The sequence below is a fragment of the Mesocricetus auratus genome, unplaced genomic scaffold (genome assembly GCF_017639785.1).
Source record: "Mesocricetus auratus isolate SY011 unplaced genomic scaffold, BCM_Maur_2.0 Super-Scaffold_100707, whole genome shotgun sequence".
Classification (NCBI taxonomy): domain Eukaryota; kingdom Metazoa; phylum Chordata; class Mammalia; order Rodentia; family Cricetidae; genus Mesocricetus; species Mesocricetus auratus.
The window spans coordinates 5,766,730-5,783,676 of NW_024429269.1; the positions used below are offsets into that span (position 1 = coordinate 5,766,730).

General features: G+C 45.3%; 1 protein-coding gene across 1 annotated transcript in view; it reads right to left on the bottom strand.

Annotated features, from left to right (window-relative positions):
• Window positions 1-16,947, bottom strand: part of Fam124a (family with sequence similarity 124 member A) — a 64,486-nt gene that overhangs the window by 2,798 nt on the left and 44,741 nt on the right. The gene's annotated exons all lie outside the window — the stretch shown is intronic.

The following is a 16,947-nucleotide window of genomic DNA, read 5'->3' on the forward strand; positions in this document are numbered from 1 at the left end:
TGGACCCCAGACTGATGACTGAGGGGCCAGCATGGGACTGATCCAGACACCCTCCCACCAAACCTGGGTGACAGAGAGGAGGCCTTGGCAATCTGTGGGACCTTGAGAGTAGAGCACTATTTATTCCTGGCATACAGATGGACTCTGGGAGCCTGTACCACGTGGAGGGATGCTCTCTCAGCCTGGACACATAGGGGAAGAACCTAGGCCCTTCCAGGGATGATGTGACAGACTCTGAAAATGCCTCATGGAAGCCCTTGCCCTCCCTGGGGAGCGGAGGGGGGATGGAGTGGGGGCGAATGGTTGGGAGGGTTGGGGGGTGGGGGAGGAGGAGAGGGAGAGGGAACTGAGAGTGACATGTGTAAAAAAAAAAAAGAAAGAAATAAAAGGGAAAAAAAAGAAGTCTCTTTGCACTCCGCAAAGCTCTGTTACCTCTGTTTTCCCTCTCCAGCTCGGAGCGCACAGCAAGGCTTTAGCTGAGGGAAGGATAAATGCGGCCTACAATCTTACATTTCTAAGGGTTTCTCATTCTTTGATCACTCTGTTGGGTATATTCACTTGTTGACTTTAAGCAATACGATTTCCTGTCACAGTGAGGAACCAGTTGGGTCCCCTCACCCCCAGATTGAGATATGCTCAGAACAATTTGAGACCACATCAGCATGGGACCAGATGCCAGCACACATGCTTTCCCAGGTGTCTTGTGACTCTTCCTGGAGAACAAACATTTATCTAACCCAGATATGGCACAGATGACAGATTAAGGAAGTAGGCCTACCCATTGGCTTGGTGAGCCAATGAGTTTTCTGGGGTTACTTACAGTAGCGCGAGTCATTCCATGGTAGCCATATCACCAAAGAAGCCCAGTCCAGCATGGGCTGTATCCTTTGCAATCCCTACCAAACTTGGAGGCAGCTCCAGAGGAAAATCTCCCCCCAGCAACTGTTTACTGCTTTTATAACTTTAGAAAGGGCCTTGGGACTCTTAACTTTCTGAGTGTCCTGAGACTTTTAACTTCAGGCAACTTCCTGAGGCTCCTTGCAGGATGGACTGTTTCTGTTCTGAGAGAACAGTTTCCCAACACCAAGACGCAATCTAGCATGGGAAGTACGTTTCCCACGAAAGAGAGGGGGGGCAGTCAGCATTTATTTCCATGCTGATAGGAACTACAGGTTCCTTTCTACATTTTACTTTCCAGGAATTATGTACAAGAAGAGGAATTACTGCTTCCTGAGGAATCGTGAGGACACTTGGTAGGGAAGACAATTCCACCCTTCCTCAGTGACTCATTCTGCTCGTTTTCACACACCAGCCCTGCTCAGATTAGCAGTCCACCAGGACCCGGTGTCTTCTGCGTGGAACCGGGGACTCTGCTCACACACCCTTCACCTCCTCGGCTTCTCTCCAATGATTCCTCTGGCCCAGAACCAAGATGATAACGCAAAGTTTCAATTAGACAATAGGTTTGAGGACAGTGGGTCTGGATTTATTTAGGACAGGTGCACCTGATTTATGAATCCCTAAAATGACAAAAAGTTTTCTACCAGGGTTTCTAGTGCCTGAGGCTGTCCTCAGACCTGTCTGTCTCCTCTAGTAGCTAGAAGGGGCGGGCAGCTCCTTCTAGCAGGCTGAGACACTCATCTTTGTAACACACACTTCTGCCTGCCTCCCGCATTAATGAGGGACCTGGTTTTCACAAGCCACCTCGGAGCTATTGTTCAGTGAACTATGCATCTATTGAGAACTTAAATATCGGGCAAAGCGTGGGAGGGCGCTACAATGCAAGATTCTGGTTTGATTACATGAATTTAGTTTTTAAACTTCACTAAAAGGATAGAAGGCAAAACTAAGAGACAAGAGGACGTGATGTTTGATGCCCGAGAGGACAGGGAGAGAACTCGTCTTCCCAGTGGGGCAGAGTGGACGTCAGTGGAGGTGGGTCCTGGGACACACAATACAGGACGCGGGCATGCCCAAACCGGGTGGCTTTCTGGCAGGGTGGTGGTGTGCAGCGGGTGGATGGAGGCGGGGCGGGGGGTGGGGGTGGGGAGTGGGGGGTGGGGGAAGGCTATTCAGAAGCCACTGCAATGATGCTCCAGTTCTGATGTTTAGGGACACCTAAGCTCCATCTGCACGATACACAGGCACTCCCCAGCCGTGAATCCAGAGGAGCAGAATCTCCCAAGATTGCCTGCCTGGCATTTCTCTGTATTTGTCAGTCTGCAGCCCATTTGGCTTTTGTCCCCATGACTTGCTGATCATACTACATCAGCTAGGCTCTGCATATCACAGTGGCATCCCAAAGCTGTTTTTATTAAGTGTCGCTTAAGGAATTAAAGTCAGTTAGTTGCAACAAGACTTCTGCAGGGGCTGCAGAGGTGACTCAGGTGGTAAAGTGTTTGCTTCACAACTATGGGGACCTGAGTTTGGATCCCAGGCAGCCATATAAGATGACAAGCATGTGTCCGTCACCCAGGTGCTGGGGACAGAGATGATCCCTGAAGCTTATGACTAGTCAGCCTAGCTGACCTGGTGAGCTCAAGGTTCAGCGAGAGACCCTATCTCAAACTACAAGGTGGGGAGACTTTACAAAAGACACCCAGTGTTGGCCTATGGCTTCCATGTGCACATGCACATGTGGACATGTACCCAAACACACATTTGCATACACACAAAACATATATACACCACACATACAATAAAAATATTTTTCTTAGTGCCTAAATTATAGATATATCATGAAGGCCCAAGTCACCCAAGAAGGGTCACAGCTGGTGACTGTTGAGACAAACCAATTTTCACCCTTACCTAAGCTTGGCTGGGTAAGACAGAAGAGAGGACGAGCTTGTTGTTGGGAAGGAATCCCTGAAGGATGGAGACTTCTTTAAGTCTGGAAAGGCACAGTTCCCGCAGACACCTGAGTGAGGTTGCTTACTGACAAGGATAAGCCACAGTGCAGCCACAGCTTCAGGGCCTCTACAATTCTTGGTGAGGGTGCCTGCAGTCTGGGCATGCTTGAAAAGGGAAGCCAGTGGCTGGAGCTTTAGGGGACGCTGAAGATCAGGATTCCCAGTCAAGTGACTGCTAAGGAGCATACAAACCTGTCGCTGTCAAGGAGCAAGGTGGAGTTAAATTTGACTTGAAGCCCAGCATGGCAGGCAGGTGGACTGTGGGCTTTAGCAGAGGAGTTCACGTTTGCAGAAGCCCACATATGTTCTTGCTAGTTTCTATGGCCCCATGAAGGTGCCAGGCTGGAGAAAACCTATCTCCTGCTGCTCTGAAGAGAACTGGCAGTCGCTCTGGTTTACTGGGGAGTGTGATATGCATGGCGGATGTTCCTGCTGGGTGTGTGTAAATCAGGCTAACACGGTGCTGTGGATATCTGCAGCACCCTGGGGGAAGGAGGCTGGGGAACCTCTCCTACCCCACCATCTCTAGAGCCAGGGCTGATGAGCATGGTTCATCTACCTGGCCTCGGGCTGGGGTCCTTTCCTAGTTTTACCCAGTGGGATCTCATCTGACTGCAGACAGCTCACCATACCAAGGATGGAGCCTCTCTGCTGTGTTTCCCTGGGGCTGGCTCTGTTCCACCCCATTCCTCCCCGCTTGTCTGCAAGACTAGGAATAATAAAGGCTGAGAGTGAAACCAGAAACTCTGCCCCTGTGGGATTTACCAGAGTGAAACAGGAGCCTGGGCTTCAGTGCTTCCCTGTCAGCTCTCAGGGGTGCCCCAGCAGTGACAGCAGAGATGGTGTGAGGCCAGCCTCCCTTCCTCCCCTCTAGATGCCCCACTGGATTCACAAGCTGCTTTCCTCACTATTTAAGGAACTCTCTAGAAGAGTAGACCAGCATGCATAAATTATCTGCTGAGGGCAACCAGCCAGGGGGACCTGGTTATGCTTCTCATGTCACCGGGAAATTGGAATCCAGCTCCGAGCTGGTCCTGAGACCGCAGCACAGGCTGTTTCCTGGTGAAGTGAAGCCAGCTCCTGAGACGAAGCCCCTCCTCAAAGGGTCTTAAGAGGCTCATGCCTAGAGGCGCATGGTAGAGCCAATCCTTCTGTAAGTGCTAATAGAGGTGATTAGGTCTCCCTTCCAGGGCCCAGGGTGTCCCCAGCTTGTTCAAGGTCAGGAAGTCCTGCCTCTGACTCCTGTTCTGAACAAGTTCATCCTCTCTTGTTTTATCCTCTGCAAAGACATGACCAGCATAGCACTGACTGCTGTCTAATAAATTAGACCTTTAAACTCAGGGATTGATAGTGAGGAGGGCCATCTCAAGGGCAACTGAGTCCTGAGAATCTGGGGCTTGCCTCTGCAGCACACAAGAAGGTGGGGCTTTGCTCTCCATTCACTCTCCTCTAAGAGGTGTCCATATTCTTTCTAAGGATACAGTTCATGGCCAAAGCCCTTGTCCCTTGCTGAATGTTCAGGAGGAAAAGGCGGCATCAGAGAAGGACAAGGTCAATTTAGGTGGAGAGAGCCAGGTGCAATTTGTAACTCATGACAGTGTGAGGTTGGAAGATTGAAGCGGATTACTGGGTGTAAATTAATTGGCACTTTAAGGGGCTGGGGAGGTATCAGCAGTTAAGAGCACAGGTTGCTCTGGCAGAGGCCCAACATTTGACTCCCAGCACCCACATGGCAGCTCTGTAAGTCCAGATCCAGGGGACCTGACACCCTCTTCTGGTCTCTGCAGCACTAGACACTCATGAGGTACAAAGACTTACATGCGGACAAAACACCCATGCACATAAAAGAGAAAAAGAAAAAAAGTTGGTAGTTTAAGCCAGTTTATCTGGAGTGTCATTTCCTATGCCCTTTCCGTTCCACTGTTACGGAACTGTGAGGCTTTCTGTAAAACCATCAGTTAGAGCAATGTGCTAGTTCTATTCCTCAGACATGACTCAGGTCTAGAGAGAGGCACACACTCCCCAGCTTTGGCAAAATGTCATCAAAGTGATGACTGTTCACCTCAGCTGAACTCCTGACAGGCTATGTCTTCCCCCTGGCTTCCCTCAACAGTCAAATGACTCCTAAGAGTCACCCCTGAGTGTGGCGCGAGGCTGCCGCCTTCCTTAACAAGCAAGCTCTGTAAGACTCTGCCTTCCTGTCAGCTGTGCTTTCTGAAACCCCAACCCCTGTGCTCTGGCCACTGGGGGCTTCCATTTCTAGTCTGCAACCCAAAAGCTTCATTCACTCTATATCTGCTTAGACACCTGTCCATCCTCCCAGGCAAAGTGCAATGGGATGTTGAGAAAATTGATCTAGCCGCTCTCTTCTCCTGCAGAGTAAGAAGCACCCAGTCTCTTGGGCACATTAATAGGAACAGAATTGCTAGACACTGGTGAGCATATTTTTAGTTTTAATAGGCACTTTTAAATACTTCAGAATGTATAATTCCACCAGGAATTTAAATGTATTACAATTATTTCACACTTCACCAAGATCTGGTATTATTGTTGTATTTAGTTTTAGCCCTTCTGGTGGGCAATGGTACTTCATCATTGCATTAATTTGTATTTCGCTGATGACCATCCCACCCCTGTCTCCAGGGTCTCAATATGTAGCCCAGACTAGCCTAAGTCAGGATCTTCCTGTTGCAGTCCTGAGGTTGGAATTACAGGCCTGCACCATCACGCCTAACTTTAGCATCTTCCCACACTCATTGGCCTTGATGACTCTTGTGTGCAAAGTACCTGCTCTTTGTACATATTCTGGGCTTAATGCTTTAAAGAAGATATAAGCATCACAGATATTCCAACCAGGAACTTGTGGTTTTATTCTCTGATTGCTTTTATGATTAAACACTTTATTTTTAAACACATTTATTTTTAATAAAGACATTTATATGTTTTTTCAATGCCGCAGCTGTTGCTGTTGTATTATTTTAAGAATGAGTTGCAGGTACAGGGGAGGTGACTCTGGGTGTTTACTATGTAAGGATGAAGCCTAGGTCTGAGCCCTATAACCTATAGTGAAAAGAGGCAGGTGAGTCCCGAAGGTTGACCTCTGACCTTCACCCCTACGGTACCTGTGCAGCTGGGTGCACACTCCCATGCACACATGCATGCAGGCACACACGTCTAAAACTCTTACCAAGGTCATTTTAAATGCTTTCTACGTATGTTAAAATATATCATGAAACAGTTGTTTATTGAGACAGGGTTTCTCTGTGTAGCCTTGACTGTCCTGGAACTTGCTCTGTAGACCAGGCTGGCCTTGAACTCACAGAGATCCACCTGCCTCTGCCTCCCGAGTGCTGGGATTAAAGCTGTGCACCACCATGTTTGGCCTGTCATTTGGTTTTGATAGGGAAAAGTCAAGAGGATTCTAGTATTAAAGTAAGACAGCAGGTATAGCTAATGCTAGAGAACAATTGTTCTATGTGAGAAATGTCTGCAAGGTACCTCAGGAACCTGCTTCATGTAACAACGTTTGGAAGTACTTGGGAAATGGACCAAGGGTTTGGGAGACACCAGAGAGGAAGAGAGAGAGAGTGCCTAGGAGTGTTTGGAACCATCATCATCATCATCATCATCATCTTTCTCACACACACACACACACACACACACACACACACTACACACACATACACACACATACATACACCCCACAAATGTCTAGTATGTGCATATGGAGAGCAACCAGACTTTCAATTGTCCCTGGGGCACTTCTTTACTCTCCTGCCAGCACCAGTATGTAAAGGAATCCTACTACCTGTCTCTTGAAGTCTGTCTGGGAGACAGGCTTTTGGTCATGATTCCAGGAGTGGCATGTAAAACAGTGCCCTGCCCTTCTAGGCTCAGCGTGGCATCCCACCCTTACCCCTGTGCTTGTGTTTCCAGGTCTAGTGTGGGCGGTCCACATTTCCAGAGAATGCGCCTCTGCTCCCCTGCCCCTCCACCCCCTTGACTGTTAGTCTGTCTCTCTGTTTGTCTATGTTTGAATAAATATTTACAAAAACAGGCAGCAGTCTGGTTAGTCCAACTGCTTTGTGGTGTATATGGAGGGTCTACTGTTATGGGTATTCTAATAAAAACTTACTTACAAAAATAGATAGTGGGCCACATTCGGCCTATGGCCTTTAAACTTGTTGACTCTGGCCAATTGCTTTTTCTATACACTTTAAAATCAGTGTTCTAGATTTACCAACCTCTCACCTATGCATGAATCAGGATTGCTGTCTGCCTGTCTCCCTTTTAGATTGGCCATCTTCCTCTGACCTCTCCTTAAGGCCACAGCAACACCAGCCTGGAACATTGACTCTTGCCATTTCATGGCTCGCAGTGGTAAAGGCGACAGGAAGTCAGCAAGGACAGGAAGGGGGCATGGTTCACCCTGGGACACCCTGCCCAGTCACATGCCTCCAGCTCCTCTGTGGAGCTGGGGTGGGAGGAGGGCTGTTTCTGTTCGGCTGGACCACCCAGTCTGCCTCTAGGAGGAGGCTAGTCTGATGGATGGAACTTCAGCCATGGGGAGCTTCGTGTTGCTTGTGTGCTGTTATTGTGGTGATTCCCCACCCCCTGGACTTGAAAGCATTAATTCATGGATAACTGAATTGCTACCATCTCCCATAGATTATAAGTAGGCCATTAGAATTCAAAGGCAGCATTACTGGAGACTGAGCCAGCTGACCACACCAGACAAGGAATACTAAAGAAGCAGGCCCACTAAACAGCTTCCAAACCTCTCTGGCTTAGGCCAAGCTGAGATCATGGCGTAGATGACAGCTGGTAAACTCTTTCCCTTCCTAGCACCTTAAACTTGGGCAACCCACAGTGCCAGTTGGACATATGACTACATTTTTTTCTTTTTGCCAGAAATGAAACTGGAGAAAATGTCTCAAGACTGAGGTTGTCACCAACACATGCCAGGAGGAACAGAAATGGTTGAATTATTCCATGACATGGGTCAGCACTTTACAACCCTGAGTGAATCTGGGAGGCTTAAAAAATCCAACTTTGTAGCAGCAGAAACGGCTTCTCCGGGGGAGCCAGGAAGATCATATGAGGCTCCTCTGGAGACTTTAGTGTTCAGCCAGAACTGTGACTTCTTCGACTTGTTGACAGTCCCTCCTGCCTCGCCTGTTTCTTTTCTTGTTCAAGGTCCCACTCCTGGTTCTATGGCCACTGAAATTACTGTTTTGAATGGCTGTGTTTTTATGACTACATATGACTCTTTTTAGAACCTTAAGAATCCTTCTTGTTGATCTACATGAAGTGTTTGCAACTTGACAGCTCCAAAAGTTGGCTCTGGAACACTGAGACCCAGAGTATCCAGGGAGCCAACTGTGGCAGTTCATTTAACACTCACTCCTCCATTTTTATACAAGCATTTTGGAAAAGTTATGGAGAACTTGTTTTCTTAATTCACCTGTTTCGGGGGTAATACGGCAATGGGAATTTCATTGCCGCATCCCTTTCTCCATAACTTTTTACCTCATTCTTATCTACAAATCTGTTTTTAACAACAAAACTTGCTTGCTAGCAATGAACCTCATCAGTTCCAACCATCATTCCAAGCTTTCAGAGTTTGCTCTTGTGATATCATCTATTCATTCACTTAAAAAGGAGAGCCACTGAATGTATGTGAATGCCAGGAATGCCAACACTGCTTACAGCAGAGGAGACCAAGGGACTGTCACAGAACAAAGAGAACTCTCTCAGCCCAGGCTAGACCATAGCTCCAGTGGCCTCCCTCAGATCACAGGTAGTCATGACTACCGGAGAGTAAAGACAGATCTAATTTTCTCTATAAAACTCCTGGGAGATAGTGTTGACTACTGAGCTTGGTCTAACACCAATGCCTCTACTCCACAGAATTGGGGTCAGCACCCCAAAGTTTCCTGTGTTAATATGAGGTGCCTCAGGAGTATGTCAGGAACTCCCATCATTCCACCAGAAATCTGTGTGATCTTACCTGAGGGGTAAACTCTAAATAAAAACATTATATAATAATAACTTGAAAAGCTCATTCCAGAAGTGTTATTATTTAAGATGTAGATGTGGAAACAGAAGGACCTAGGGATGAAGAAGGATGGTAATTCTCATCAAGGACAAGGTACAATGCAAGCAGGTTTATAGACATAAATAATGGATGCATTTTCAGTTGGGGCAACGGTCTGACATTCTGTAAGTCAGCAGTTGTCTGAAGACACATCAGTCATTTGTACCTCCTGGGAACATGAAGGCTGGAGGACAAATCTGAGTCTGGGGTCTCTGAGTGAAACTGGGACAATCCTGGAGTTACAAATTGTCTTCAAAGGGTCAGACTTCCACTCTTACAGGCTTACATGGTGAGTTGGACTAGGATCCCAGAGCTGTTCACTGGTCCTTAACCTTCACCGCTTAGTAATCAGGTCCTTAGAACTTCTCTAGGACTGGGGACCAACTTTGGCTCTACCTGGACCAGTTCTAACTGGAATTAAATTTATATTTCAGTTTTCAGAGTGAGGATTGATTTCAGATCATCACTCCAGATTCTGGAGTATCAATAAAAGTGCTCTTGATTTGCTTACACACAACAACAACAACAAACAACCCCCTCAAAACCTGACTAAAAAACACCCAGAACTCCTTTTGTTTGTGTATATGTGTGTGCATGTGTATGTGTGTACATGTGTGTATATGTGTGCATGTGAGCGTGCCAAATAAATGTGTAGAGAATAATGAACAACTTCTTTCCTTATGCTATGTGGATCCCAAGGTCATCATGCTTGGTAGTAAGTGCCCTTAGCTGCTGTCTTAGTTAGGGTTTTTTTGGTTTGAAGAGACAGCATGACTGTGACAACTAAGATGGGCTAGCTTACATTTTCAGAGGTTTAGTAGTCCGTTATCATCTTGGAGGGAAAATGGCAGCATGCAGACAGCCATGGTGCTGGAGAAGGAGTTGAGAGTTCTACATCTTGATCCACAAGCAGCAGAAGTGAACTGGCTTGAACTTCTGAGACCTTAAAGTCCACCCCCTAGTAACACACCTCCTTAAAAAAAGCCACACCTATCCCAACAGGGCCACACCTCTTAATAGTGCCACTTTCTATGGACCAAGCATTAAAACACATGACTCTATGGGAGCCATTCCTATTCAAACTACCACATCTGCTAAGTCATCTTGCTAGCCCCCAAAAGTTACTCTTAAGCTGGATATTCAGGGTGGGGGACATAGCTCAGTGCTAGGACATTTGCCTTGCGAGCATGAAGCCATGAGTTCACTCTCTAGCATTACAAAATAGAGAGAGTGAGCCACTAGTACTGTTTACTAAAATAGTAATGATAATGACACAGAGTTAGTTGAAAGTGTCAGTTTTTATTGGGTATTTGTCTCTGTGCTCATACTTGCATGTGGAGGTCAGAGCAGTGCTCTGTATGTCTTTCTTTATCCTCCTCTGTGTTACCATCTTAAGACAGGGCCTCCCAATAACCAGAAGCTTGCCCCTTGTGCATCAAGCTCTAGGAATCCACCAGTCTCTATCTGCCAATACTGGTGCTAGAGGAATATGCAGCCATGCTTGGATTTTTATGTGAGTGCTGGGATTCAAACTCATGTCTTCATATTTACATAGCAAGTGCTCTGATGCTCACAGCCAGCTCCCCAGCCCCCAAAGCTATCAACTTATTTTGTAGCTAATTTCAGCTCAATTTGCAAATCTTATTGCACTATTAACAAATCTGAAAATGTTAGCAATAATTGCTTTAAAAGGGTCATTTGAGACTGAATTAATTTCCTTTAACATATTATAAGTGCATTAGATGCATTTCTATATTTGGTGGATTGGCTTGTCTTTTTTTTTTTTTTTTAGAGATGTTGGGGATGAAACCCAGGGCCTCACACATGCTAGGTAGTAGTCTTTTACTGAACTTACCACCAGCTGCCCTCTTGAGTTCATGGAAGAGAAGAGGCATTGAACCTAGATGATTCAGCCATTTGGAATGTGCCACTCAAGTGCAGTACCAAAGGCATGACTACAAGACTGCTAGGCAACTGGAGGGGGAGCATCAGAAGTCAGCAATAGGGCTCCCAAGTGGTTGCACCATTAGAAATTTATGGTGGACGAATAAGGATGGCTCCCATAGACTCATATATTTGAATGCGTAGTCACTAGGGAGTAAATTGCTGTTAGAATTATAAGGATTAGGAAGTGTGGTCTTATTAGAGGAAGTGTGTCACTAGGAATAGGCTTTGAAGTTTTCAAAAGCCCACACTTGGCCCAGTGTTTTTCTCTGTCTCTGTCTCTCATCCTATGGGTCAGGATGTAAATCTCAGCTACTGCCCCAGCACCATGCCTGTTGCTATGTTCCCCATCATAAGGATAATGAATGAAACCTCTGAAACTGTAAGCAAACCATCAACGAAATGCTTTCTTTTATAAGAGTTGCCATGACCATGGTGCCTCTTCATATCACGGAACAGAGATTGAGACCTCAAAGCATCTTACAAGGCAGGTAGATTACTTCTCTGGTTTCCATGGACCTATAGCACCATTCTTGGCTCACAGCCTCTAGTCGCTATATCCTTCTGAATTACTGGTTCTACATGTTCATGCCATACAATCCTGTTCTTGCCACTTATGGGACTGTGCCAAGGGTGGACATCTTGTATAAGGGAAAACAATTAGCAGCCTAGCTTTCTCGATTCTCCCATCCCACCAGACACACAGGAAGATAATCACACCAAAACTTCGGTGAGAGTCTGAGGTTGTGTCTAAAAGAAAAACTATTAGTTCTGATTTGATCCCCTTTTCTCAAGTGAAAGATTAGAGCTCTTGTTTTAAGAACATTGGGAGGCTGTAGAACTTTCTTTAATAGTGACCAAGCTCTGGGCACTTTCTCTTTGTCCTATTACTAATATTTCTTCAACTCTTTGTGTGTGTGGGGGGGGGAGGGTTTATTTTACCTTACAGCTTGTAGAAAATCTTGAAGGGAAGTCCGGCCAGGAACCTGGAGATAGAAACTGAAGCAGAGGCCATAGAAGGATGTTGCTTACTGGCTCCCTGCTTGCTTTCTCATTCACCCCAGGATCACCTGCCCAGCAACATCACTGCCCACAGTGGGCTGGGCTCTTCCAAACCAATCATTAAAAAGAAAGCCAAAGCAAAACTAGGCACATAGGATAATGTAATAGATTAATATTATCTGAACACATGTAAGTTCCCAGGTAAGCCTCATGGTCTTTATAACTTTATATAACATGTAGAGTCATTTACCATAACTGTGGTTTGGAGTTTGAAGTGAGTCTAAGTGGCAGATAGAGAGAAGCAGCAGATACATAACAAAAATTATTACAATCATGTTTATAACAATCAAAACTCAACCAAGGAAGCCCTGTGAAAACAGTGATGTAGAGTTACTATAGAGGTATTTGTTTTAGGAAGAGGGTCCTCTCTTCCATCCCCATGAGTGAGCATCCCATTAATTGTTTTTACTGTAGACATCCACCTACCATAACCTCTGTTGGAAATCCTCTCTTCCTTAGGTGTTTATAGGGCATACTGTCTTCATTTTTGGGCTGTTTGGTTATTCTCCTTTATCACTGTCTCTAATTCTAGTCCCAGGAGATCTGATGCCCTTTCCTGGCATCCGTGGGCACTCATACAAAGAAGGGAAAATTCATTTACTTAAGATTAAACTACACCTGTACTGGGCACTGTATTTTGAATGTGAGATGTTCCTGATAGGCTCAATGCTTGGTCCCCAGATGATGCCACTATTTGTGAAGGTTGTGAAATATTTAGGAGATGAGGTCTCTTTGGATGAAGTGGGTCACTGGGGGTGGGTTGTGAGGTTTGATGGCCTCAGTTCCCTTTCTGTTCAGTCTCTGCTTCCTGTCTACAGAGGCAATGTTACCAGTTGCTTCTTGCATGGTAGCTGGATCCCCTTGAACAGTAGGAATAAACCCTTCCTCCTCGTTAAGTTACTTCTTGTCAGATGTTTTGTCATAACCATCACAAAAGTAGCTAATATACTGAGGAGATGCCTATGGCTGCGAGATTGTAGCCCCAGGATATGTGGAGCTACAGGACTATATGACACCTTGTCTTACACTTCTCTCGTCTCTGCAGATGAGAGTCTTCCTCTCCACTCAAACTGGGGCAGTTTTCCCTCCGTAGTGGAAAACGCAGCTTCTGTCTGATCCCAGATTTTACATGTGGAGTTTTCAGCCACCAGAAAGGAGAGTAACTTTTCTTTCCTAATTCCAGCTCCTAATGTCTCTATGATACCAGGTACACAGACATCCTGAACACACCAGTTACAGACAGAGAAGCCAGACTAGGTCAGCCCACCATGGTAGGTGTATCAGCTATAGCCAGGGAAGCCAGACTGGGTTAGCCCAACACAGTGTATTAGCTACAGCCAGGCAGTCTGGACTGAATCAGTCCAACATGATAGGTACATCAGCTACAGCCAAGGAGGCTAGACTGGGTCAACCCAAGATGGTACATCAGCTATAACTGTGAATGGGTAGAGGAACTTTCAGCCAAGACCTGTTGGGGAGGGGATATCTTGGTAAAATACAGAGCTGACCAACACCTGCCATAGAAGGGACAGCTTCACCCTTTTCCTCAACCCCCACTAAGTGCTTAGGTAGAAGCAGTTTCTCATAAACAGATAAGTTCTATTGCAGTTACATGAATGTCACCAGTTAGAAAGGAGAGCACTGAAATCATCTTGTTTACATGGAATTCATATAACAAGAAACCCATATAACCTCATGCTTTAGAAGGTTATAGGAAATAAACAGCAACAGACAATGACCAAGGTGCAGCCTGGCCTTGCAGTCCCTGGCATTCTCTTTGCTTTTCGGGGAGTTATTCTAAGCAGTTACAGATGGACTCAATTACTGTAACAAAGATTTCGGCTGAGCAATGCACTAGGCTCAAACAAAAAAAAAGACCTACATTTGGAATTTTCAAACGACTACATTTTGTATGATATATACTACTCAAAAGCAGAAAAGTAAATTTGAAAAATAAGTATGATCATTGTATCCCAAAGGACATTTATGCATTTCCGAAGTTTTTGGCATGTTACCAGGAAATCTTAGCAAACACAAGGACAGTTCTTGCTTGACTAAAGTTAACTGAAAACTTTTAGATTCTGATGGATTAATAAATACTGCTTTTATGAGCAGATTCAACCTCATAATGGAAGTGTTAGAGATAAATGGAGTCTTTCCCCAAGTACCTCCTAACATACTCTATAATTTTTATTATGTCTTTTTTTGTTATCCACCTCCTCTGCTAGAAGATAATTTCACTAAGGAAGGGACTTCTGGTTGGCTGCATTCAGAAATCTCAGTGCCTGGCATGGAGAAGGTGGCCTATGAATTGTCTGAATGACCAACTGGTTGAAGTTAGGCATGGTATAATTTTCTCATGACCTCAAGATTCCAGGTAAGTGTGATTGGAGCAGTACCTTGAAGGTTAGTTACATGTGGGTACTGTAGCTGAGTTAGTACTCCAGGACTGAGTGTCCAGTCAGTGTCCAGGATAAATGAAATGACTAAAGCAGCCACTGTGCATATGATCACATCTCTCAGTGAAGACATTCTCAGGACTCTGCCTCAAAGCTCATTTTGATAGACAGCAACTCTTTGTGGCAGGGTGCCTTGCTTTTTAAATTAGAACTATTTATTCTTATTTATTTATTTGTGTGTATGTGTTTGCACATGGATAGGTGCACAAGTGTGAGAATGCTCTAAGAGGTCAGAAGGTGTTGGACTCACAGGAGCTGAACTTACAAGTTGTTTGAACCCCCTGATGTGGATGCTATGAATCAAACTGGGGCCCTGCATAAGAGCAGCAAGTTCCCATGGCCACTGTCAACCTTACTCCCTACTTCAAATTTTCCTGTATCTAGTTGCTATCATTTTTCTTGTTATGTATGTATCTTTATCAGTCAGCCTAAGTCTTTTTAAAAATGTGATTCCTACTTGTGAGTGCACAAAGAGGAAGACACCATAGCCATTCAGAACCTTGTTTTGACTACATACCTTCCCTTCTTGAGTAATATAGAGTTCAGGGAGGGGTTGTGTTATTTATAGCAAATCCAAAAGCAAATATTCTCTTCTCTAGAAGAATTACAAAGGAAGGAAGAGGCTCCTACACACAGAGTTTGGACAAAGTGCAATCTCAATCTGAACAAGGTACATGAAAAACTATGCAATCAAGACTTTCTACAGTGTATAACTACATCCACTGAGCAAACATTTGATCTGAAAAAGTATATTCGAAAAGAGGGAACTGTAATGGCTAAGTTTGATTGTCACTTGACTGGATTAAGAAATGCCTGGAGATGCCTGGGAAGGCATCCTGCCACAAAGAGTTGCTGTCTATCAAAATGAGCTTTGACACAGAGTCCTGAGAATGTCTTCACTGAGAGATGTGGTCATATGCACAGTGGCTGCTTTAGTCATTTTCATTTATCCTGGACACTGACTGGACACTCAGTCCTGGAGTACTAACCCAGCCACAGCACCCACATGTAACTAACCTTCAAGGTACTGCAAATGTTTCATGAGAGATTTGGCTGAGAAAGGACTCACTCTGAAGGTGGAGGCACTGCTGTCTGTGATGGGGTCCCATGCTAAGTCACCTGAGGAGCAGCACTCACTTCTGGATACTTCCTGATCTACTGAGATGTGAGCAGGCAGCCTTGCGCTCCTGAGGCCACAGCTTCAAGCTTCCTGCTGCTGTGCCCTCCCTGGCCCAATGTCCTCTCAAACAATGAGTCCAAATGAGTCCTCCCTTTAGGAACCAATGTAGGAATAGCTGGTGCCAAAACCAACCAAACGAACAAAACTGTGCATAAGAGGTATTTTCTTCACTCACTGCTGACCTGTTTTCATGCAGAGAGCAGTCTCCCACTCTAAAAAAGAAACAGGTCAGCAGTGAGTGACCATTCTCTAAAACTGGGAGGTGCTGTGTGTTGCCTCTGCCTGTGGTATTTAACATATGGCTACTAAACTGGCTTAGAGAGAAGTTCTGCATTCCTTAGTCCCAAGGTGAGATTTTTTTCTTTCAGCCATTTCTCATCTTCGAAAGCCTGCACCTATAGTTTAGTCACTGAAACTTGTAGCTCAGTGTTGACACCGCCTTCCTGTGCTTTCTCTGATTCAAGGCACGGGCCACGCCTTCCACACTACATTTATATTACACTACACTACATTTACATTAGAAGGATTGAGAGAGGGCAATTCATGATTCCGGAGAGGAAGTGATCTCTTCAGCAGCCATCACAGTCATCTGGGACTTTTAGTACAAATATAATCCTTTGCATTTTGTTAACTTTTACTGGTGCAACTGTCATACTTTGCATAAAAATATAGGCAGTCTTCAGATGCAGACTTGTTTCCCCACACATTTCAAGGAGAATTAGAGAGAAGAGGCTAATATTTAGTTTATTCAATAACAAAGCCACATTCCTTGACTTCTTCAAAAGGATGTCTGAAAATCAAGGAGCTCCTATAAACAACAGTCATCTCAAGGTGACCCCCTCCCTTGAGCAAGGTGCCTTGGATGCAGTTTGGGCAAGTCATCTGATATGCACCATTCACCTCATCGTGTGGGGGTGGTGGTGAAATTCTGGTGCTTAAAGTCAGAGTCAACCTAAATGGTGAAACTTACCTGTGATCCCAGAAGGCACAACTATCCCCAGAGACACTGATTCCCCCAAATGGCTACTGGTTCTTTCTATTTGGGTAGTTGAATATGAAAAGTAAGATCATAGAGGCTGAGGTCTTACTGGTGATGAGGGCAGAAGCCAGTGTCTGGACCATGGTAGGAAGTGCTCTACCTCTGAGCTACATCTCCAGCCCAAAGTAGTATGGGAAGACAGAGCCCTCTTCCCTTGGGACTGACTGACCTGTTGACTGAGGAGGCCTGGCTTGTAAAGCAGTGGTCTGGTAAAGCCAGGGGTAGGGCATTCTCTAACTTCCTGGTTCAATTTTGAG